Below are 24,198 nucleotides of genomic sequence, written 5' to 3'. Positions count from 1 at the left end.
GAAACACACCTTGTGTCTGGCGATTTGGAAAGCGCTGAACGCTCTGATCCCTTCTCTTTCTGGAGACGGAGACGCTTCGTGGGTGCATGATTCAGGTTAACTTAATGATTTAGCTTCTTTTACATCGAAATGAGCTGGTCCAGCACAGCCTCCAGGAGCAGCACGGATGACCTCATGTCTGGAGGAGCACAGTGCGCCCTGTTCGTCTGCTTCCGGCAGGCACAAAGGCACTTTCTGAGTGTTTGCAGATCTGATTTTCAGCGGTGCTCGTCATCATTCAAAAATAAATAAAGAAATCAATAAGTAAATTGCAGGGCTGTATATCTCCACTTTGCAAGGGACCAGGAGAATTCCTGCATGAGAAAATGGTAGACTGAGTATAAAACTATTAAGTTTAAATACTCGGTTCTTTTTAAGCATGCATCCGAACCAGTGAGATATCTCCTTGAAAAGTTCAGGAACCTCATGTGACTGGTGTCTCCTTCATCACATTTCCATGGGCTCTAAGGGTAGCCTAAAACTCTCTGTCAGTGCAAGTTGGAAGGGATCGACACCTTTCCTCCCCAGCCTTGTGACACAAGGGCAGTCATTGCTCTTCTCTATCAAAAGCTCTAATTCCTAATTTAGGAGGTAATTCTAGTGCAAATTAGTGTGCCTTGCAGATAGAATTAGAGTCAGTGTGATGATTTGGAAAATACAATCAATTTACTCCAATTGTTTGTACATGTCAGATCTCTCCAATAATGAAGAATTTGCTCCTCGTGCATGAACACAAACAGCGAGCTATTAACCATGCGAGAGGAGAAAGCCTGTCAGAAACAGAACTCCCGAGATGCGATGTGTTGAATCTGAACAGCATCGAGGATGTGCCCAGGTCTGTGTCAAGCTGGAGTGCAGCAAATCTGCCATGGGAAGAGGCTGTGGGTTTGAGGCACTGAATCTTTAGTGTGTGAGGAGGGGTGAGTCCTCCTGGTCAGGGGATGGAAACCTCCTGCCCTGTTCCAGATGATGTGGGAGGAGGGAAAACGGAAAGCTCTTAATATTACTTCCACAGCAGGGGAAGAGAATCTAATGCTGAGTTTGGGGTTGCGGTGCCTCGGACATGGGGGTGGTCTCCTACCCCGAGAGCTCTGCCCTCAAAACATGGCCTTGTTAAGCACCCATGGGCTTCTCTGGGGTTTCTGTGGTCCCCAAAGATTTTCTCTGCCTCTGGAGCCTGCAGAGTGCTATGGTGCAACATCTTCTGAAGTCCTGTTTGGGACTTTGCTGATGTGAGCATTACTGATAGGGAGGCTGTGGTTTCTTACTTGGTTTCTTACTGTGGTTTCTTAGATGGTTTCTTATTGTGGTTCTTAGTTCCTTAAGGTTTCCCTATGTGGAAGACAGGCTGGATCTTCAGCTAGTTCAAAGACTTGGGGACTATTTGTCATTTTGGTGATTTACATCAGCAAAGAGTGGGTCCGGTGCTTCTGCCTCTTTTAGGGCTCTCACAGCCTCTTCCTTTGTTCCACATCCATGCAGGGCTCATTAAGGGTAAGTGGGGAGTGGCTGTTGGTCTAATCACTAGTTTCTCATCTTTTCATGGTCTGATCTAAACAGCTTTTTAGGAAGCAAACAGTATGCATATTTCATGAAATTCATTTCAATGTCTGTTTAATTGTGAGCGCTCTCTGTGAGGCTATGAGATACTTACTGCTCCTTGTGAATCATTTGAGCGAACAAACAAGGAAGCTGAGAAACTGATCATGAATTTCTTAACTTTGAGCCTTCTTCAGCCCCTTTTCGTCTGATGGTTTCTTTACCTCCACAGTTAGGAGAGGAGTAGGTCATGTAAAACCTCATTCAGATCATGTTTTATTGAGCTGCTTGCAGCCTGCAACCTGGGCTACTTGCTGTTGCTTCCAAAGGGGCAGTTTGTCAGCTTGGTTCTTCTTTAAGTCAAAGGATGGGGAAAAAAAAAAAAAAAAAGCAGATCTGAGGTGTCTGTTTCCCAGAAGTCTTGGGCAGCTACAATGCAAGTTCCCTGCCATGCTGCTGGCTATGATATTTTTTCCTCAATGGTAGGAACATGGCAGTGTGTAAAATGTGCTCTTTTTCCTCTGCATAGATATGGCTGGGGAGCCTTGGCTGTGCCAGAGGAAGGCTGTTCCCAGAAACAGCTTCCCTCAACAAGAAAGTCCCAAGAAGACCCAGCAAGTGTTGTGGGTGGGTAACTCTGAAAACCTTCTTGTTTCTCTACAGTTTTTCTCTCCTGGTATCTAGCCTGATGGAGAAAACGGAACTGTGTTGAGATGTGGGTGTATTTCTGGCAAGGAGGATCTCACTGGAAAGCAAACACAGGGAAAGCTTGGTACCACATCAACAGCCTTTAATCCCTGTGATGTCTCCTGGAAAAGGTGCCTGCCTTAACAGGGGTCCCTGCTGGCTTCTGGGCCTGGAGGCCAGGATGCAGGGATCACCTCTGTGCTGGATCAAGGTAGGAGCTTCTTGTGGCTGTGAATTACTGAGGCATGCAGATGTTTAAGCATATGTATCCTATCGCCGGGACCAACCTTAATGCTGTGGGAAATGTATGAGATGGTAAAACCTACATTATCTGGGATTTAGGATGTTTGCTTTGCAGAATGAGGGATTAGAGAATAGAAAGGCTGAAATGACCATCTGTCTGCAGAAAAAGGATCCTGTGAATTAAAATTTCCCTGGTCATTTTCCCTAATCTCCTTGACTTTGTTCGATATCTTCTATCAGAGGTGATGTCCTTGTGCCCCAAACAGTACCACAGTTCACGTCCTACACTCTGAAGTTTTCTTCTAGCTATGTCTTTCTATAAGGAGTAGTACGGTATCTGTAGAAAGTGTTTACATATCTGTTGCACTTGGAGTTTTCTATTTGTTGCAGCCCTGTATAATCTTAGTGCTTCCAGCACCTTCCCTCTCCAAAGAGTGCCAGCTGTGAGTGTGCACCTGGTTTTTGTATTGCTTCTACATCTAGCATTGAAATGCAATTGCCTCTGGGGTGGAATGACTCATGCTGTTGAACCATACCACTGCACAATGGTTTAGATCTGGAAGTAAGTAGTAATACCGTGTGCTTATATACTTGTGTTGTCGATTTTTACAATGTGATTGTGAATCTAATGGTGTTTGATGTTTCTCTGTAGAGCCTCTCTTCCTGGAAGCATGGGAATCTTCAGCTTTTGTTTTTAAATAAGCTTCCAGGCCTTGTGGCTATAGAGAAGGATCTGAAAATGTGTTAGAAGTGTAGCCTACAGATTCACAGTCCAGCAAGCTGAAAGCCCCAAGCTTATTAATTTTAAATCTCATTATTTTAAGAGCAAATTATATTTCCCTTTAAAGTAGAAGAGTCATAATACCTGCAGAGCCGGCAGATCCTTGGTCTGTGCACTGTAAAATGCAGCGGCCTTTGCTCACCTAACATAACTGATACTGAGATGCCTAGAGTCCAAAAGAAATGAAATTGTTTTCTTGTTTTTAAGCCCCTCTTTGCTCTTGCTCATTGATGAAGTAGTCCTGAGGATAAAGAACCTGCCTGTGAATGCTAGATTCTGGTTATCTTTAGCAAGACGAAGAGGTTGCTCAGCCCTAATAAGTGCTGGCCAAATGGTTTGTAGTTGTGCAGGTATTAGCGCAGAGAGGATTACACCTGTCTTCAGAGTGAAACACACAAAACAGATTGGGGTTCTCACCCCTGTGCAGGGTATTCAGGGACACAGGAGTTTGAGATTTTTTTGCTTACTGCATGTTTTCGTTTCACTTTTCTTTCCTTCTTCCCTTCTTTCTTCCTTTTTTTTTCCCCAATTTACGCACAAACCAGCACCACCACTTAGCATTTCCTTGTTTACAGCAAGGTGAGTCGTATTTACAGTGCTGGGGAATTTGTCAGGAGCTGCATTCTGCTCGTCATCTGTTTCTTCCCCATTTCAGAAAGCAATTAGCAGGCGGAGCATGTGAATAACAAAATGTGCTGGAAGGGGCTGTTCACCCAACTGTGCCGAACGAAACGGCTGCCTGTCAGTTGCTGCAAGCGACTGACAGCTCTGACACCAGGGTACAGCCCAGGTCCTGGCAACAGAGATGCCCTGAACTGGAAGCCAGCAGACAAGAGAAGAAAGATCCACATGAAATAGCAAATGGACATTAGGGAGTTTGAGAGGGCTGCCTCGGGGCAAATAGTGGCAATTAGGAGCACGCAGCGTAGAGCTTGGTCTGTCTTTCCATGTCTGCTGATGAGATGGGGAAGCAATAGGGGAAAAAACTTCTTTAGTACTAATTTCTGCTTCATCAGATACAGCCTGAACTGAGGTAGCATGTGAGACTGTGGCATTTTAGCTAGGGGAGAGCTAAAAGATGCAGGACAATGGAGCAATCTTTCATAGACATTTTAAAAAGACATCATCTACAAATGTCACTTAATATTTTACTTCAGTTGCATGGGAAGTTTCTCTGCCCTTGGAGTGGTTGTACTGAGTTGGGATGCTGGATTCAATCGGAGAAGTGTGAAGCAGAGGGATTTTAGTCAGCTCTAAGTGAAATGTCTGGGTGAACTTACATGTGGAGCTGCTGCTGGCTTCTCCATTATTCATATATTGGATGTCTTGCTCCAAGTATGGACTTGCTATCTCAGAAAACCAGCTTCTCCTCTTAGATGTTGCTTGGGGAAGGGATGAGATTACCCTTCTTGCTCTGGAGTTGGAGCATGGTAAGGCTGCTTTTGGGCTGCAGGACAGAAATATGCCTGTGTTATTTGGCTGGAGCGGCGCAAGTCTCTGAAGAGCAGGTTAGGGCAGTGCCTGGTATCCAGGAGCCTCGGCTGTTGTTACTAACCCATTCTGGGAACTTGAGCACATTGCACATCTACAGCTTACACTCCTCACATCACTTCACGGAGGTAGGTCTGGGCAAGGAAATGCAGGTTTTGCAAACCACTCGGTGTTTGGACAGTACCCCCAAGCGAGGTACCAGCCAGGAGAGGACATACTCACACCATTCAGAATATGAAACCCGTCGGTATCGCCCGAGGGCAGACGTCCTCAAGAGAGAAAGTTCTCAGCCTGATGGTTTCAGCCGGTACCTGCAGGAATCTAGCGTGCTCCCACCTGAGGCCATGGTGTCAGGGTGGGTGAAGGTTTGGGCAGCACCGTGGTCCCCTCTGGTTTGTGTGTGCAGCTCTCTGGGTAGCTCCAGAGCCTGGTCAGAGGAAGGACAGGGACTGAGGAGCTGCCTTCCCAGGTGCTGCCGTGGGCAGATCCCCCTCCCGTTAATCCAAATGTGTTTGTGGCAGTTGTGTCCCCGCTGGGAGCGGCATTGTGCATCACACAGATTAGAAGTGATCGTCTTTGCAGGCCCATTTCCCAGTGGAGCACCACAGTTGTTCCTTTCCTTGCAAAGGAAAAATGGTTTTCTTGTCCTGTCTGTTCCTCAGATGCTGGTGGGGGATGCTCACACGCATCAGAATTAATCAGGAAAATTATTAATTTACCTCAACTGACGTGACAATAATAGGACCCATGGAAATCCTTCGGTCCTTGCAAGCCAGTTTCTTCCAGTTTGTGCACTGGATTTGGGAAATTCATTGCTTTATTGATGAGGATTTAGGGAACGGTCTAGCAGCCCACTGTTTTAGAAAGCAATGTCAACTTGGAAGGTGGGATAGTGAGTCCTGGGAGAACGAAGGGTCCTCAAATTTGCCCTGTAGCAACCAGTTACCATAAGTGGGCCCTTGTATCGAGATCCATTTTTACCATCAATTTCTCTCAGCTGAACATTTGCCTTCGTTAGCCCATGACAAGAAACTGACTTAATTACCAGCAGAACAAAAACGCAGTGTCTTACCAGGCTGCTAATTACATCAAGTCCTGGCTGCTGTCACTTCTAAGGACAACATGAAATCTCAAAGTCGGTATTTTAAGGGAGAGAGGCGTTGGGAGGAGGAAAGGACTCTGTGTCTGAGGTTCCCTCCTCATTTAATGTTCTTGTGAAGTGGTGCTTTTGCTATTGAAGCAGCTGGCAACACAGGGAGTGACTTTAATCAGAGGATAGGAAGCTTGGACACCACCACAGAGTTTGTAGACTTTGCCAAAATCTTTCCCCTCTTTCCCTTCTGTTCATTTAATGGAGTAGCAGTAGCAGTGGAGAGAAGGAGCTCTTCAGAGTATGTTGTTAAATAAATGGCCAAGGAGTTGTTCTTTGTTCACTAGGGCTTGGAAAATCTGCTGTTCTGTTACATGATGGGGGTTGTTGATGGGTAAGGTAAGGTAAGGATGGTCAGTGTCCCGGGATGCTTCAGGCTGACAGAGGAACTGGTGAGCAAAAGAGTGTGGAGCATACTTTGGAGTCAGAGGCTGGATCATGCAGAGGGTTTTATGAATCTACCTTCAAGGAGGAAAAAAAATCAACTTCCATCTCACAAGTTTTTGTTGTTCTTCGGGAGAGTTTGAAAATGCCCTCTGTGCAAGCAGAGGCCGGTGGCCCAGGGAAGAGCCCAGACCCCATTCCTGCCCCTGCCATCGTGTCAGTAAGAGAAGCACTGCAGCAGCTGTGCAGAAGGGCTTTTGATTCAGGAACAAAGTGGTTATTTAGAAGGGAGATATTTGTTGTTTCTGTAGTGCTGCATCCCTTTGAAACGATGGCACTGGCACGGGATGCTGCGGGCTGTGAATGCCACACACCGCCTGCACACCCCCAGGCACTGCGGGCACAAACGCCCCACGTGCCCCATGGCTCTCAAGGCTTGGAGCTCTCCTTCTACAGGTGGAGGGCACGTCTTTGTGCCTGCAAGCACTCCAGGTTTCAGTCTGCTGCTTTCTCCCTGGAAAGGTTTGGGCAGCCCCTCACCTGGAGTCCAGTCTGCTCCCAGGTGGAGCGAGAGTTCAGCTCGCTTTTGGCTGGCCTGCTTTAGGCTTGTCTCTTTCTAGATGGGAATGAGCTGGGAGACGAGGGAGGGAAGGGGGAAGGAGAGTGAATAATGAGGAAATGTTAGATTTCTGTTTATGAAAAGGCTTTTTGATGGCAGTCATTTAAACAGCACTCAATAAAATACATTCCCTCAGAAAGGCCGGTTCAATTCTGCACCATACATGGATTTGCAGCATCCGAGACGGATGAGATCTCTCCTGTGCTTTCACAAGAAACAATTCATTTACAGGGTGAAGCTGTCAGACCTGTGTGAACGCTGCCAAACCTGGCAGGTCTGCAGAATAAGCTTTTGTTTGGTTTATCTTTCTTGCTTCGTCCTTCAGCCAAAGTGCCCTGCTCGAGCCACAAGCTTTGTTCAGAAAAGCATTGGAAGGTCACAGGATGAACACTGCTCTCCCCTGCCAGCTCGTCCCTACTGATGCTGCACATGTCTGGCAGAGTGCTCCGTGAGATGGAGCAGAAATGGTTACTGCAAAGGTGTTGCTGCCTGAACCTCCATGGAGAATCACAGCCTGATTTCTCTCTGTAGCTGGGAATTAGCTCTGCTGTCCAAGTAGCTAATGCTGCTTGCAGGATTATCCCAGCCACTGCAGCTTGGAGCCCACTCGCATTGTTCCAGTTACTCAAGTGAGTGACACTCGGCCTTATTTAAAATTTGTAGTTGTAGTTGCTTTTTCTGCTCTGCTTGCTGAGCTAACAAGGGATTGAAGAGAGAGGCACGAGGATCCACTGAGAAATGTCGGAAGTCTTGCATGGCATTGCCAGGATGCCAGAGACAGAGCTCAACCTGGTACAATTTGTTGCATCATTTTTTACCAGGAGAGATCAAACCCCGTGAGCTTTGCTTCTGCTGTCTGCAGGAGATTAATGTTTCTGTTCCACCAGAGCCTGTGGTTCAGAAGTAATGACCTGGGGAGAGACACACCAAAATAGTGCATGGAAAGGTCATGCTAACGATTACTGGAGAGTAATAAAAGTAATTAAGTATGCACGGCAACTTATTCCTTCGAAAGGGTGGAGAAATCCCATTTGGAGAGGGGCAGAGGTCACACAGTCGAGAGATGAGGAGCATATTTGATGCGGTCGGAGATGAATTCCCTGACTTGGGCAGGGTGAGCTCTGCATTCCTGGGCTGGATCCGGTGGGCTGGGAACGTTCCTAACACCCGAGGCTTTATCTGCTGCGCTGCAGGCTTGTTCCTTCGCCTCTGCCAAAGGGTTTGTAGCCTGCATCCTCTGCTACGCAAAGGCAACGTTTTGCTGCCAAGGGGATGGTGTAACTGAGATTTAAGGTCTGTGTGTGTGCAAAACCCTGCCGTGTTTGAAATGGAAGTAGAAACACAGTCATCCTCAATCTGTTTTTTTGTATGATTCACAAGGGGACTTGTGGGCCTTGAAAAGAAAACGCGTACCCAATGCCAGTAGATAAAGTTGCAGCGCTTGCTGTTGCATTAACGGTATTTTAATTGCAGGATTGATGTCAAAGCATTGAGTGAATGTGTATTCATATCCCATCAGCTTTATCAATGACAATATTGTTGCTGTTTAAATGGGCGAGGAAGCAGGCTCGGAGTTAAGTGACTTGCACAGGATCATTTGGAGACAGCGGCTGAGCTGGAAATAGGAGCCGGTGCCTTGGCTCGCAACCCTCTGCTAATCACAGCACCGGAGGTGAAATGAAAGCCTTCTCCCATTTTCTGCTGCTAGTGCCCGGGGCTGGGAGGCATCTCCTCCCCCTCGGAGCAGCAGGAGCAGAGACAGGACCAGATCGAGGGCTGTCAGGGCTGGCTGGGGCTGAAGAAACTCCTTGTGCAGCTCATGGAGGATGCTGTGGGCACGTTGGCTGGGCTGAAGGGACTGCAGTAACACTCCCTGCTATTAACCCCAGCAGCTTTTGTGCACTTCTCTGATTCCATCAGAGCGCAGCCGCTCCCTTTTGGTTGGTGGTGGGCTTTTTGTTGAGCAGCAATTTCCCCTTTGTTGCCAAAGCTGCTAGTGGGGCTGGGCTGTGCGAGGAAGTGTAATTAAAGTTTCCTCAGACAAAGGCGTTCGGCGACGAGACGCAGTGTTGCTGAATCCACAAGGGGCACAATTAACTGATAAGAGTAAACTAATTGTTATTCATATTAAATTAGGGCACAGGTGATTTGGAAAATCTATAGACACTCCCATATGCTTTGCAATTTTGCATTGCAGATTATGGTTTTATAAGGCCCTTCTGGGATTCAGATTATAGAGGCAAAGTGTGGAGCTGTATCTAAACGGAACCAACTCCTTCCTGATTAACTACATGATAAAAACATAAATGTGCACATCAGAGAATTTATCACCGTTTGCATATTAATTTTTCTTTTCCAGAAATGAACACAACAGTGTTTTTTTTTATGGTTCCAAGTGATTTTGCTTAGTGGCAGGTGAGTGAACCCAGAGCAGGTGATGTGGCCGTCACGTAGGTGTTGCAAGATGGAGGTTAGTAGCAGGGAGTGGGCATATGGCACGGACACGGCTGCCACAGGAGTGGGCTGAGATGCTGAGATATTTGCTGCTTGTGCTTTCGTGCTGGGCATTCGTGGTCTGGGAGTATGTGTGGGGAAGAGGAAGGATGAGGAGGGACTGCAAATTGTTGCAGGTCGTCCACGTGCTGCTCGAGCTTCTGGAGCGGTTCTGTAGGAGGCTCCGCTGGTTTAAAACAGACCTGAAATGAATATTTATAAACAGGACATGAAAAAAAAAGAGTTGAAATTGCTTGTGTGATCTTGGGACGTGTGAGATACTATGATTATTTATGTGCTTCTATGTCTCGCTTTATCAGTTCATTGTGTTGCAATCCCAGAGCGTCACGAGCTGCTCCTGAAGGAAGTTTTCTCTTAATAAGATCCTAACCTGCCTGGCAAATCAGTGGTGGAGAAAGTGGGAGCAACAGAGCAGGAAATGGAGCAGAAATGCGTGTTTCAGCAGCACAGTTAAAGTATTCAGGTACAGAGAAACGCAGGAGGTTTGCTTGGACTTTCTTCGAAGTCTCCTGAGCCCCAACAACAAGAAGAGCCCGTTCCTTAGGGCATCTGAAAGCCCCCCCTTGGGGCTGTCTCACAACAAACCAAGAGTAATTCCAGCAGTGTGCTTGTTTTCTTGCTTTCTCTTCTCTCTTCTGGTCTCAAGCTGTGGTATCCAGAGCAAAGACCAGCGTTTGTGACCGGCACGATCGGCGCGCGGAGGCTTGGGTGGAGGTTCTGGAAGCAGAGATTAATGATGGCAATGTGGCGAGAGCTGGATCTGCTCCTGTTTGTTTGCTAAGAGGGTGCTTCCCAGCGAATTAAAATCCCTCAGAGGACAGTTTGGATGCGTGTGATTTAGCACCGTCTGGGATGCACTGGTCTCCGAACAATCTCTGCCTTGGATTCTGGCCAAGATAACGATCAGAGCGAGGCTGTGGCTGGACAAGGAGTCCAGGGGTTATTGAATCACTCCTGCCAACTCCCGGCAACGTGCTAAAGCGTTTCCTCTTTGATGTTCCCCAGAGTTAGGTTTACCTACTACGGGTCTTTAGCCTGTGAAGAGTTTCTTCCAAGCTGTAAAGAAGCACCAGTGCCCAAGGGGAGCTCCGTGCGGTGTGTGGCTCTCCTTTCCAGGGCTCTGAACTGCTGCAGCCTCTGCCTCTCTCAGCAGTGCAGAGAAGAGGGGTCGTGTGTTAGGCTGAGCGTCCTTTCCTGGAGGAAGTCCCAGTGGTAAAATGCCAGGCGAGGGCTTAACTTGTCTGACGATTTGAAGGGGAGAGCACCACCTGCTGATGCATCAGCGTGGCTTTGCTCTCCATTTCCCCATGCTTCCCATGCCCCACTCCTTGCTTTTTTTCATGTGTCCATGAAGCATCCTGAGGGCACTCTGAATCAATCTGTCAGGGTGTGCAAATGCCCTCTGTGCACCTACAGAGACTTGGTGGGGGCAAACAGCTCCTGCCAGGGAAGAGAGCACCTCCCTGTCCTAGCACAAAGGCACAAGGGGCAGCACAACTTGGGCTGGGTGGTGAGCAGCATCGCCGGGAGCTTGTGCAGGTGAGATAGTCCGTGAGATAGACTTCTGGGGTGAAAAGTAGGGAGATTGGGGATGGGATGAATGCTTTTGGTGTTGCTTGCTGTACATTTGCTAGAAGAAAAAGAAGAGTAGGTATGGCATGGAATTATCTGCCGGTTTCCCCCCACTGCAGCCCAGCAGTCTGAAAGGCTGAATTTGCTCTCCGTAGCAGCTACAACGTGGGCAGTAGCAGCGAGTGCTGGAAGCGGTCTGTGCAAATAGCACGACGTGTGGCTGCGCTCCCTAAGAAGCTTATCCTCTGCTTCAGAACCCTCTGGCCTCTGTTTGGCCCCTGGAGAATAACCGGGCTAACAGGCACTTGCTGGAGGATCTTTTTGCCCAGTATGCAGGGGCAAAGAGGCCAAACTTTGGGATTTTTCTCCTCCCAGAGCCTAGGGTCCCTCCAATCTGTGCGACAAAACCCCTTGAGTGGGACTTTCAGCTGAGGTCCTCCCATTGCAGTGCCTTTCAGGTGGGTTGGCCCACCTCATTCCTCACCCATGGATGGGCAGTTCTCAAATCTCTTACCACAGGGCAGTGACAGTCTGGGGTCCATCCAAGGGCCTGAGTTAGTTCCCATGTTCAGGCTGCCTGAACAAGACCAGGGCACGTGGAGCTGTGGCTGGGCTCACAGGGGAGGTTGCCAGCCAGGAGTTGCCAGCCCTTGGGTTGCTCTGCCTGCTGCGTGGCTCCATCCAGCAGCCCAGGGCCGTGCTTGTGCGTACGCAGCTGAACCGTACCCGGTTATTTGCTGAGCGTTTGCCCTCATGCTCTTCCTTTCGCCCTGTGCTGCCTCAGCTAATGAGGTTATTGTGCAGCCGGAGAGAGGCATCCGCTCGGGCTTGCGCCTGGCTGCAGCGCGATTCCAAGCAGGGATGCTCCTGACAGGGCCAGATGGCGAGCTGCAAGCACGGGGATGGGGGAAAAGGGAGATGTAGCTCTGCCCCCCCCCCCCAGGAAAACAGCCTGGCAGTCAGCTGGGGTCTGCCCCAGCTCCACAGCCGGGGGGTTTGGGGTCTGCAGGGGAGACGGGGCACCGTGATGGAGCTGGGCCTCAGGATGGCTTGGGCAGGCAGAGAACATCAGGCTGCGAGCGCCGAGCTGGGGTTTTGTTGTGCCTCCAATCCGGCGGTAATAAACCTTACATAAACCTCGCCAGAAGCACAGCATTAATATTTAAGAAATGACATTTAAGGTATTGAATATACGCCGCGTTCTCCAGAAGAATATCTATGTGTGTGCATGTGCGTGCGTGCGCACACTTGGGGCTTTGTTTTGCTTTCGTAGCGGATTGTTGTGTGTATGTATTTTACTCGGGGTATTTTGTGCTAAAATAAGAAGGGGGAGGGAGCAGGAAAATGCTGCTCTGTTTATATACGCTGCTGTCAACAGCGGTGCTGCATGTTGAGCTCAACATCCTCGGTGAAGCGCTCCAGGTTCCAGGCAAGCGCCCTGCTCCCTGAACCCCGAGGCCCTTTGGGAGCATTGCCTGAGCCTCTCCGCAGGAATTTGGCTCCGGTGAACATGGCACGCTCCATACCCAGCACGCAAACAAGTCGATATGCTAAAGTTCAAAGGGACAACCTTGGAAAATGTCAGAGCAGCCTCTGTGCACCATTGCTCTGCTGCTCCCATCACAAAAAGGAGCTCTGAGCGCACCAGGCTGTAATTTGCAGTCTGGGGGTACTGGGGGTCTCTCTGTACGTGTCTGTGTCTCTCCTGAGCATCTGTGACACTTTTCCCAGTGCCTTTCACCTTTGTGAGTCTTTGGAGAGGCTGGTGCAGGGCTGAACCTGAAATGTTACTGCTCACCCGTAATTTTTATAAACCTCAGGTGTAACACATCTCGTTTCCCTCCTCCCCGAGTTTTTATGTGTTTATATTTTGTGACAGCAGCGCTTTTATCTCTCTCTCCCTTGTTTACCCCGCTCTGAAGCAGTCAGTGGCGATGCCCTTTCTTGTCTCCTGACATAGGCCTCGAGGGACAGCTCCCCCCATCCATCTCCTGCGTGCCACAGCAGCAGGTAAAATGCTGGGTCTGAATCCACCCTTTTGATATAAGTGGACATTATGCATTTTTAATAGACACAGAGCTCAGTGAAACCCTTAGTATTAGCTGAATTGGCACAAAATTCCCAGGCAAATAGTCTTCGGAGCTGATCTCTCCCTAGGTACCTTGCAGAAAATGAGCCCAAGGACAGAACGAGGCCGTGCTCCCTTGGATTTCACCAGCTGGCTCGTTTTGCCAAGGAAGTGGCATAGCAGAAACCAGCCCGGCTGCGATCCTCTGTGTGGTCTGTTCAGAGAGAGCCCAGTGTGGTGAAGGGTTTGGGACTGGTAATCCCGGAATTGTTCCTTATTCATCCCCAATGCGAGGGGAGAGGCAAGGCAGCTGCCTTTTAAGCATCTCCCTCCATGGACAGCCCCGACCTGGAGCCAGCATCTCCCTGGTTTTCTGGTGCAAGCCTTGCTGGTCTCACCAACGCTCATGTCCACCCGAGGCAGAGGCCTGGGGCCACGTACAGAGCCCTCCAGCTTGCTTGACTTCAGGGGGAAGGAGTTTGGCTCTGGAGGTCCTATGATGCAGTCAGGGGTTGTCGGTGTGCCTTGATGCTCGTTAGTTTGTGGCTGATGATGTGGCTGATGATTTGACTCTGAACTCCACAGCAAACATCTCTGCTCCCTGGCACCCCTTGGCACACCCAACCTGAACGCTCTGGATGCAAAATGAACAGTGGGGTGAAAACGGTGGGAACCACCAGCAAAAATCACCCAGCTTGCTCCACGACATGGAACTCAGCTCTCGGAGCCGCGATGCTTTTTGCAGGAACTGCAAGTTGTTTTTTCCTTTGTTGTTCTTTTTTTGGTAAAGCGTAAGTAAATCTCTCCCTACCTCCATGTTACCATGGCACTGTAACCTTACCAGATCTGGCAGAGAGGGAGTAGCAAGGAGTAGCTGCAGCTGTGGATCTGTGCTTGTCCACTCCGGGACATGCAGCCAGGAATTTAGGGTGTGGAGAGAGGGGGCTGACCCAGCTGGCAGCAGGTGAGAAGGCGGCGGTGGCAGGACAGGTGAAAGGTAACTTACCCCAAGCCTCGGGGCTGATTTTTGGCTTGGGATAAGCTGCCTAGCTGCGAGTGTGGCGTTCTGAGACATATGTACTGTGGTGTTCAGCCATCTCGGAGAAATCTGCTGCTGAGCATGAGTCAGCCCTCCCCGGGTTAACTATTAAAGGGCAGCAGCAAGAGATAAGATCTTTGCTCTGCTCCCCAACCCCTTCTAGCCCTGCCTCCCCAGGTGATCCCTGTGGAGGAAGGGAGTATCTCTGAGGTCCTGCTGCTTAGGTAGCGGTCACAGAAGCATCCTGCCTTTCCACGGGGCTCAGGGCATTTGTACCCTGATTAGGGGCAGCCCTAATGAAGCCCAGATCCTCCTCCCCGCTGGCACAGCACGTCCCTGCTGCTCTCACCCAGTGCTGGGGCCCGTGGTCAATGCCGAGGTGGGTGTGGAGCTGCCTTGCTGCTCGTGTAGGGATGGCTGAGGGTGGCCATGGAAAGCCGTGGTGCTAATTAGAAGGGGAGCTACGTGAGATCTAATGAGTGTTGCCCACCGGTTTCAGAGCCCAGCTGGAGTCATCTGGAGATGTTCTACAAGGCGTGGAGGGTGCTGCATAAAGGGGAGCAGGGCTCAGCCTGCCTTCCCGAGGGGCTGGAGGTGAACCTGGCCTTGCACCCTGCCTAAGGTCACCATGTTCCCTCGGAGAGCTGCTGGAGAGACTGGAGAGACCCATCCCCGCCACCCAGCCCTTCCGAGCCTCACACTTGGCTTTCTCCTGCTGAGCCGGGTTGAGCATCTCCCCTCGCCCGTGGCTGCGAACCCAGTGGGTGATGCCGCGGAGTGAGGAGAGCAGGAACCAATTCCTTAAGGGGCCATCTCGGAGCCTTCCCTGGCTTCTCCTCCTGTCGCAGGGAGAAGTGCCCCTGCCCAAGTGGAATAAATTGGTACAGACCATTAGCAGCGCAGGTCCTCCGCTGCTGGGGGGGAGGGAAGGGGCTGGCGGCACTGCTCTGGATACAAAGCAGTCAGCCACGCTCTGGCTCCTTCCTCCCGCACCCCGTTGGCCTCCTCCTCCTCCTCCTCCCTGTTTGCACGCTCCCTCCCTCCCTCCCGCTCGCTCTCCCTCCCTCTTTCACTCTCTTTCTCTCCCCTAACGCCACGCTGCAGAAAGGCAGACCTGGGAACTGGAGGTCCGTGGAGGAGGAAGGAGCTCTGCCCTGCTATTTCTTTGAGAGTGGAACGGGGAGGCAGAGATGCGATGAAGGAGTGTCTCGGTCGCCGCCTGGATTAAGAAAGAATACATTAAAAAAAAAAAAAATCCGGACCCAACAAACGAGGAAAAAGGGAGGAGAGAAGGAGGAGGAGGTTGCTGGGGGGAGCCCACTCCAGTGGGCGAACAGCTGCTTTGAATCGTGCCTCTGTTCCCAGGGATTAAAGCATGAATGGGAGCAGCTTCCCGGCCACGATGGAGAGAGAAGGCGGTTCGGGCTGTGGGAATAAGGTAACTCTCGCCTCTTGCAGACATTGCATGGCTGAGCAGAGCAGGACAGAGATCCTTTATGCACAGGGCTGGGTGTGTGTGTGCGTGTGCCTGCAGCGGGCAGGGAGTGGGAGAAAGCAGGAACGACTCGAAGCAATTTTCCTACCCCTCCCGGCGTGTTCAAAGGCTGCAGAATGGCTCCGGGGGGCTGCGGTGCTGGAGATCACTTTGCCCCCTTTCCCAGGCTGGGCGCCGTAGGATGCCAAGCCTCTTTGCCTGGGGAAGGCTGGCTGGGTTGTGGGGAAATATGCCCATGTCTCGCCTCCAGGAGCTCTGTGCTCCCAGCCGTGCCCTCCCAGACCTGCAGCTGCTCTGGGGCTCCCCTCGTGGGCTTGGTGTGGCTCCCCAGAAAGCTGCGTGGGGACGGTGGTGGTCCTGTGCCCTCCCAGCCCCCCATGTGTCCGTGCTGAACGATGGGAGGGAGGTGAGATGCGACCGGGAGAGTTGCTTTTCTCTTCCCGTGGTCTTCCTCTGCCTTTTCTTTGCAACAGAAAGAGAAGGGATTTAGGAGGAGGGGGAACTGAAATCCCTTTCATTTGTGCCAGCAGTGGCGAGAGCCAACTTTGAGGCTGCTTAAAGGGAAAAGCTCTGCGAGTGCTGTCTTCTGGAGGAAGAGGAGATGGCTGAGAGATGCTTTGCCTGCTGAAGGGCGATCTCGGTGTCACGCTATGCTGAGGGAGTGGATGGGGATGAAAAATAGTGATTAGGGGGGAGAAAGTCCATAGTGATCAATGAAGCTGGCCACAAATGCTGCTTTCCTTTTCCCTGCTGGGCCTCTCTCTGACAGTTCCTGGGTCTGTGACCCTGAAAGCCCTGATTTCTCTCAGTCAGACCAGAAGGCACAACTTCAGGTAGTCCTGGGAGGTGGCTCAGCCCCAGTGTTTGGGAACGTGCAGAGGAGGTCCTGATATTTACAGCTGTGGAGCCCATTGCCTCTCCATCCCAGTGAGTCCAAGCCTTGGTTGGAGCCCCCCACTATCCCTGGCAGGGTCTTGCTGCCGCAATGCCCCTTGACGTGTGCTGTCCCTCGGCTACCCGCTCCCTCCCTTGCTTTTGAGGACTTCTTGATGGGTCTTCAGCTTGGCACGGGGCTCGGCAGCATGAGCCTTGGATGTTTCTCTGGTGACGTGTCACACAAGTGCTTATGTGCACAGGGCAGAAAGTCAGGAGCTCTGATGTGCCGTCAGTCGACTTAGGAGCTCCTGTACACATCCAAGGAGCTCGGGGCCCAGCGTTTGTTACGGACCCGAGGAGACACCCATCACACAGCTATATCTGGACCTTTTGGACGTTACGGTGAGGTGCCACCAACTCATGTCAGTGAGGGAGGCTGCCCGTGTGTGTGTGCACCTAAATACAGGAAAAGGGCTCTGTAAGTGAACGGCAGAGCCTCTGCCATCCTTTGTTTTGTGAGTAACCCTTGCTTGTGTGAGGAAAGTGTCTTAAGTCACTGCAGTGGATCTCGTCTGTGTGGCTCGTCCTGCTCTGCACACACATCTCCGATGGGGCTGAATTGGCCGAGGTTTGTCTCGAAGATTGCAGTGGTTGGGATCGCTTGGGTAACCTGCAAGTGGGATGGAAAAGGTGTGAGAAAATGGAGGTGCTAGGAAAAAAAAAGGTAAAATAACTTCTTTCTGTGTATAGACCCTTTTCTGTGTCAACTTCCAAGCACTGAGGAAGAAGGAAGATGTGCTGGGGAAGGGACTGGGGGATCAGATGGGGAAAAAGGATATTTCTCCCAGAAGGGTTATTTCTGTGATATTGGCCTCGGAAATGGCCAAAGCCAGCAGGACAGTGGATGCTGTTTTGGGGGGAAGGTGGCAGTAATAGTATTTTCCTGCTTGAATATGCCTGGGTGTAGGAAAGAGAGGAAAGAAGCAAGCTCAGTGCCGTTGGCTGGGAGCACTTTCCCATTTCATGCGGTTGAGTTATAAATCCCTCCCTGCCTCCCCCCAAAGGCGTTCCTAGTGAAGTGGGCAAAGAAGCCCTCTGAACTCGGAGTCGTTAGCAGCACAGGAACAGCCCTAATGAGAGCTGGCTCCTCGGAGCCGGGCTCACCCCACGAGGGCACAGAAGACGGGGTGCAAATCCAGTGTCACTTCTCTAAGACAGCAGAGCGAGAGGCCATCCAAGAAAAGGCCTCCCTGCACATGCACGTGGTGGCACAGAGAACAGGGGGAGAACTTTGACATGTGTTCATTGGCATCCCAGAGTTTCCCAACCCATGGAGGGGTCTGAATGCCATCCTGCGTGTCCCAGGCATGATGCAGTGCTTCTGGGCTCTGCTGTCCTGCTCTCCTGTGGCTTTGTCCCATCAGGGCAGGATGGCAGAGCCCCGGCCAGCTGCAGAGCTGCCTGGATTTATTCCCTTTCCTCCCTTGACCTGCAGCATCACTCCATGCCTTTCAGGCTTTGCGACCGTGTGCCCACAGAGGCAAGAGGAGCCGCAAGCACCTCCGTTGTGCAGGGCCTTGCAGATTAGCACCCGCACCGAGTGCTTCCTTGTAGCAAATATCTGCTGTACCGCCGTTATCTGGCCTTAGCTGACCAAGAAACCTTCAGTGACGAAGTGTGAGCACACACTGCCCTTGTGCAAAGCTGGCTGCTCAATGTCAAAATAATGCTTTCTGAAAGGAAAGCCGTGTGCCTGCCCTTTTAATCTTTCCCAGCACCCTCATGTTGAAACAGCAGAAGCCTTGGGAAATGAAAAGAACTGTCTTTTAAGGGACATCAGGGCAAATGTTGCGGTTCTTTTTTTAGTGTTTCTTGGAGACTTGCCTTTTGCAGTGCCTCTGCTCTCTCCTGCCCTTGCTTCACTTCTGTCAGCTCGATAAAGTTGTGCAAAGGGAATTTTTCTCCTCTTCAAACAAAATCCAGCAGGCAGCTGGGAATCCATAGGGAGAATCCTGGCCTTTTTTGTATCACTGTGCATTTTGTCTTGCAGGGGTGAGCAGTGCAAGAGGCTGCTTTGGTTCCAAGGCTGCTTTTTGTATGGGCTTATCAGCAAGGTCTCTGCCTTGTGGGCACGGAGCAGACCTTGGCCAGCATCTTTCTCTGGGGCTGTTGCCCTCTGTGGGGCTTTCTTGCCCTGCACTTTTTTTACAGCTCTCCATTGCAAAGTGCCATGAAGCAGCTTTGACAAGTTAGGCAGACTCCAACTGTAGTTTTTGTTTGGGTATATGGCTGCGGGTGAGTTTGCTGTGGCTTCATTCCTCCCCAAAGCATATTCTGGAAGCAGTGCCGTTGATAGAGTCCCCCTTTTTCTCCTGTCAACCCCAACTGTTTGTGTTTGGAGTGGTGAGTGGACATCGGGGCTGGATTCAGCTAATAAGGGCTTCGCTGAGTGGAGATCACAGGGTGTGCCCCATAATTAATCTTAATGTCTTGATCTAGACACGTGGAACCCCCCAGGTGCTCCAAGTAACACCGCGTATTGCTCACGATCGACTATATCCTCCTGCATTTTCTGATGGGAACTGCACACCTCCGGGGACCTGGGGCACTGGGAGCTTGAGGAATGTGGACATGTTAGTCCCCATCCTGTACTTCACCCTGTCTGTCTGTAGACACTTTAGTTGTACAAGTGGCTCTTGCCAAGGCGTGTTGTTCACAGGCTCATAAAATAACTCCTAAATTATACCTTACGGACACGGTACGGGGCCTGGAGCACACTCACACGTGCAGCTTTGCACACCTGTATTTTCCATCCTGGCCTTTGCACAGACGGGCATGTTCTTCCCCTCGTACAGCTGCGGGCAGAGGCACACGCTGCGTGTCTGTCAGAGAAGTGCCCTGTCCTGCCCAGTGCCACGCAGCCTCCAAGCGATCCGCCAGCTGCAGCGCTACCTCAGCAATCCCTCCAGCTCCGCTACCCAGATGATCCATGGGGAACACAGCGTGATATTCTTGGCAGCGACAGCAGAATAAATAGGAAACGCTCAAGATCTCCTTCCTGCCTGGATCAGAGCTATTTTCCTCAAGATGGGACAAGAGCTTCGTTTCTGGGCAAGGCTTCCTGTGCCGCTCGTGCTGCTGCGAGCCGGCGATGCAGCAGCACCAGCGTGTTAATGCATTGGTCACTGCTGGCCCAGCTCCAGCAGCACACTGCCCCGGAGTGCTATTTCTTGTAAGCTCCTGAGACGTGCCTTGCTGCTCCAGGGTCCCTGTGCTGCGTGTATCCAGTCTGCACCGAAGCGTAGCGTGTAAGTACGGGACGGGCAGAGGGTGGCTGGATGCTGACACGGGCAAGGTGGCTGCCCTGTGGTCACGCAGTGACTCTGCTGGCAGAGCTAGGGCAGTCCAGGGAAGAAATGCTGCCAATTAGAGTGGGACAAGCTTCCGAAATGCCTGAAAGCCCCCCAGCTCTGAGGCCTCTGGGGAGGGGATTTACAGCTTCGCATCACGATGGCGAATTCTCTCCATTCAGCTCTGGGCTGGTGCAGAGACGTGCACGCACTGCAGAGCCCACTGCACACAGATCTCAGTTGATCCCCGAGTTCCTTCCTTGGTGTCTGCTGGAGTCTGGTTATCCTCCCTGAAATACCAACAGCTGCTTCACAGCTGGTGCAGCGTGGAGAGGAGAGTTCAGCCTCTCTCCTTCCATTCCTGCCTCGTGCAGTCTAGACTGGTGGGCTGGGTTGTCAGAAAAATTTGTTCTTCTGCACCATCAGCCATCTGGGAACCCCGTCAAAGCCCAGTGGATAGGGAACTGAAAGCTGTGCTGCAGAGAACAAAGCCTACCTCCCCGCTGGAAAGGTGGGAATCGCTTTGCTTAAGGGCATTGAAGATGCAGATGTCTGCTCGTGTCGGTTCAGCTGGGTAGTGAAGAGAAGTGGGCATTTCCAGCATGCAGCTCACCTCTTCTGGAGGCATGCACCTAAAATAAGCCAAATTAATTCTCCCATTGATTGCAAGAGGAATCTAGGCAGCTAGCCTGGCTGTGGGCATCTACATCTACAGCATAGCAGAAGGCAGGGATGGATGTGTCCCACCATGGCCCTGCACTTGGGCGCTGCAGGGCCAGCGCAGCCCTCATCTGACCTTCATCTGGAGCTCAACATCGATGATTGCAGCACAAAGATCTCCTCCCAGCCAGCTCTGAGCTCTCACTCCTCTCCTCCAGCCTCGTCCTCATCGTGGAGGTGGGACAGGACCCCGGGTCCTCCAGTGCTGCAGTTTGAGGTGGTTATGGGGGCAGCCCTCATGGAGAATGAGATGTGCTTTGCTTTGTGGTAGGAGACAGGGGCACGGGAGTCGTCTCGGCTGCTTTGCTGGCTGCTGTTCTTAAACACCCTCACACGATCTCTTCCTCGGATTTGGCACCTGAAAGGAAAAAGAAGGCTAATCCAGAAGAAATACCTTGACTCTGCCCATTCCCCCTCACCTTCCGTTCAGCTGGATGGAGACCAAAAGCAAAGGGATGGATGCCGAGGCTCTGCTCTGGATTTCACGAATGGATGAATGTAGAGAGGCAAGTGGGGATTTTGAGGGGATTTGGAAGCCTGCTCCAGGATTTGTCTGGCACGCTAAGCATTTATAATACTTCCAGCATTATGATAACATAATGCCAGCACGAGTCGGGGCACACTCCAGCTCTCGGTGAATAAAAAGCCCAACTCCTATCACCACTGGTAGGAGAAGGATCCCACTTTGGAGAAGTTGTCGCTTTGAATACCCCATGCTCCTGCCTCGCCCCGGTGCTGCAAAGCAAAGGCTACGATGCTTTCGTGTGATGCTGTGAAGAAGTGGGTCTGGCTGCAGATGCGTGTGGGAGAGGGTGCTGAGCGAGCTGCACGCGTGATGCTGCCCGGGAGCAGAGCACCGTGGCCTCTCGCGGAGAAACACAAAGTGACAGTGCCGTGGGTGCTGGGCTGCCTCCCCCTGGGCTGCTCTATAAATACCCTGGGTGCTGAGGCGTTCTGGCTGAACTCCGTGGATTTCTTGCTTTGTTTGCCCATCTGTTTTACAGCTTCCGAAGCTAGGGAAGGAATGTGTACCGAGGCGTTTCTCTTAACACAGGTGGCCCTGTGGGGGCCGGCATCGCTCTGGCCACACGGGACCACGCTAGGTGATCTATGATTATTCCACCTGCATCCCATAGCCTGTGGCACGGAGAGTAAATCTGGAGCTGTGCTGAGACACCGGTGGCCCCGCAGTGCTTCTGGCTCATGCTCTGCAACCCCCCCAGCTCCGCGGGCACGGGATCCACAAGCCCAAGGGAAAGGTTGGAGTTTGTGGAGTGTACAGGAGGTGAGCTGCGGCGCGGCCATTAACGAGGTACATTAACCAGATGATGAGGGAGCGGCCTGACAGGGTTGTTAACTCCTGTCCCTCACCGTAACAAAGCTGTAAAACCCTCCGGAGGGACGCAGGCGGGAGAGCAGCACCGCGCTCCTCCCTGGTTGTGTCCACGCCGAGAAAAGAGCAGCTTTGCAGGAGGAATTTCGCTAGAGACTGGGTGTGGTACCCGAAGCCTCTTTTGGCTGACAAATAAGCCGATATTTCTCCTGAATAATAGATGCACATGCTGGTGGCTGAGAGGCAGCCAGAGGAATGGGCTGGGTCCCTGGAGGAGGGAGCGAAGATTTACGGGGTACGGTCAGTGCGGTGCTGAGCTGGGGCTTGCTGCCTGCTCAGAGCCCCCCCAGGGCTGTGCAGGGGTGAGGTGGGGACGGTAAAACCTGTGTGATTCATGCAGAGAGGTGCCTGCTGTGTTGTTTCGTGTCTCACAGTCCATATATATCGCTGCCCAGCCCAGGTGCTGCAGCTGAGGCAGGAAAATAGTTGTGGTGTGTAAGAAATACATAAACACAGCGCAATGTTTAATTCAGCTGCCTTCCTGAGGGGCTTGGGAAGGGGAGGGGAATGGTGCTGCGATGAAATCCTAGTTTATGGTGGGGTCAGCAACCCGCAATGTGTGTCTGCCAGGGCAAGCAGGCAGGTCTGGGGCAGCAAGGCAGGACCCTGGGAGCTTTGGGGTTTTTTTGGGAGGTAGTTGCCACGCTCAGATCAGCAGGATGCTTTGAGATGCTGCTTCACGCAGCGGTGCTGAGAGGCAGCCTCTTACTTCCCTGAGAGGCAGCTTCCACCTGACTTTCTAGTGGCACGTTTTGCTTCTAATTTGGGAGAGAGAAGTCTAATCTGGCACAAGCCTGCCATCCTGGAGAGGCTGCCAGCCTGTGTGCCTCGCTGAGATACCAGAACTGTCCCCCCTTCCCGTCCTCACCTCCTGCAGGAATGGTGCCCCAGCAGAGCCTGGCTTTGGCTGGGTGATGTGGGGCTGGAGGGACACACAGGGGTTTATTCAGGTGGGCTGTGACCCACCTGGGTGAACGGCAGCTGGTTACGGAGCTACAGAAGTCACTGCTGGTGAATAATTCTCCCGGTGACCTTTCCTGTAGCCCATCCACAAAGCTCACCTCTAACATGCTCATTTTCAGTGAGCTCCTGCAGTGCCTTCTGTGAGGTTTGGAAGCACTTATTTCTCTTCTTCAGGTAGATGAGCATCCTTTCTGGCATGAATTCTACCAGAAAAGAATCACAAGTGCTAAAATTTGGAGCACTGAAAAGCTGCAGTGGGGTCTGAGTGGTGAGGGTGGGCTGTAGCGTGTTGGGGCAGGGGAGGGATGCTGCTGGGCTTCTCTGTGCCAGCTGGGGCCGAGCAGTGAGATTCAGGAGATTATTTAAGAGTTTGGGAAGCAATTTGACCAGAATTCAACTCGTTCTTGGGTGTCTGGGTCTGAAGTCGCATCTACCTTGGTTGTGGGAAGTTCTGAGTTCCTTCAGCTCTGGATTTCTCTGGGTGCAAGCAGCCAGTGCTCGGCCAGGAGGACTGGGAAGGGGCCTGGCAGGTGGGACCATGAACAAAAGTGCTCCAGGATGAATCCTTGGCATCCAGGTGGAGCTGTCTGCATCCTGGGGGTGTCGATGCTATCTCTGCCTGTCTATAAATAAAGCCCAAAGGGCTGCGGGAGGGGGAGCTGCTGGTTTAATGCCCTTTGTGGAGGAGTAAATGGCCTTGGGGCTGGGATTGTCACCTCACTGTGTGAAGAGGTGCTGTGGTCAGGAAAGGATTGCACACCATAAACCTGTTGGTGCTGAGTGCCCCCGGGACTGGTGCTGGAGGGATGTGTGTTGGATGGGGTGAGCAGGGGACCTGAGCTGTCTCCCAGCTACTGCCCCGTCCCCTGGCTTTCAGAAATTCGACAGCTGTGAAGCTCCTGGTGGCAAAGGATTTGTTACAATCCTCTGAAGCTCTCACCCCACGCATACACCTCCTTTCTTCCTCCAATTTATCTTTTAATAATGCTGCCAACATTATTTCTCATCTCCGTCTCGTGCGCTCTGTGCTCTGCCTGGCAGGCCTTTTTGTCTCACCCAGGCATCTCGTACCATCGCGCCCTAATGGGAAGAGACTCTGGCTGCTGAAGTTAATAACTTATGTGACAGCCTGAGTCATCCTTGGTGCAGGGCGGTGGGGAGCGGGGCAGCAAGCTGGGGCTGAGCCCTTGGTCAGGGGGGGAAAGGGGTTGTGTGTGGATTAGGCTGGTGTTGGGATCGGGTTGGGATCAGCACAGGCACTCCCCTGCTGCTCAG

At 51.6% G+C, this 24,198-nt stretch overlaps 1 protein-coding gene across 11 annotated transcripts in view; it reads left to right on the top strand.

Annotated features, from left to right (window-relative positions):
- The window catches only part of B3GAT1 (beta-1,3-glucuronyltransferase 1), a 56,389-nt gene that overhangs the window by 5,654 nt on the left and 26,537 nt on the right, over positions 1–24,198 (top strand). Inside the window, exon 1 of one of the 11 annotated variants that reach the window (XM_027444261.3) lies at positions 15,064–15,564. The exons of 5 other annotated variants lie outside the window; for them this stretch is intronic. The gene's annotated coding sequence lies outside the window, so the exon portion shown is untranslated. Of the gene's footprint in view, positions 1–15,063; positions 15,565–19,786; positions 19,806–24,198 lie in introns of those variants that run through there. 5 more of the 11 variants (XM_027444258.3, XM_027444262.3, XM_027444264.3 and 2 more) reach the window with 5 other exon arrangements.

This window comes from Anas platyrhynchos, chromosome 25, assembly GCF_047663525.1.
Source record: "Anas platyrhynchos isolate ZD024472 breed Pekin duck chromosome 25, IASCAAS_PekinDuck_T2T, whole genome shotgun sequence".
NCBI classification, from domain to species: Eukaryota; Metazoa; Chordata; class Aves; order Anseriformes; family Anatidae; genus Anas; species Anas platyrhynchos.
The sequence above is the reverse complement of the archived record's forward strand: the minus strand, read 5'-3'. Positions and strand labels throughout refer to the sequence as shown.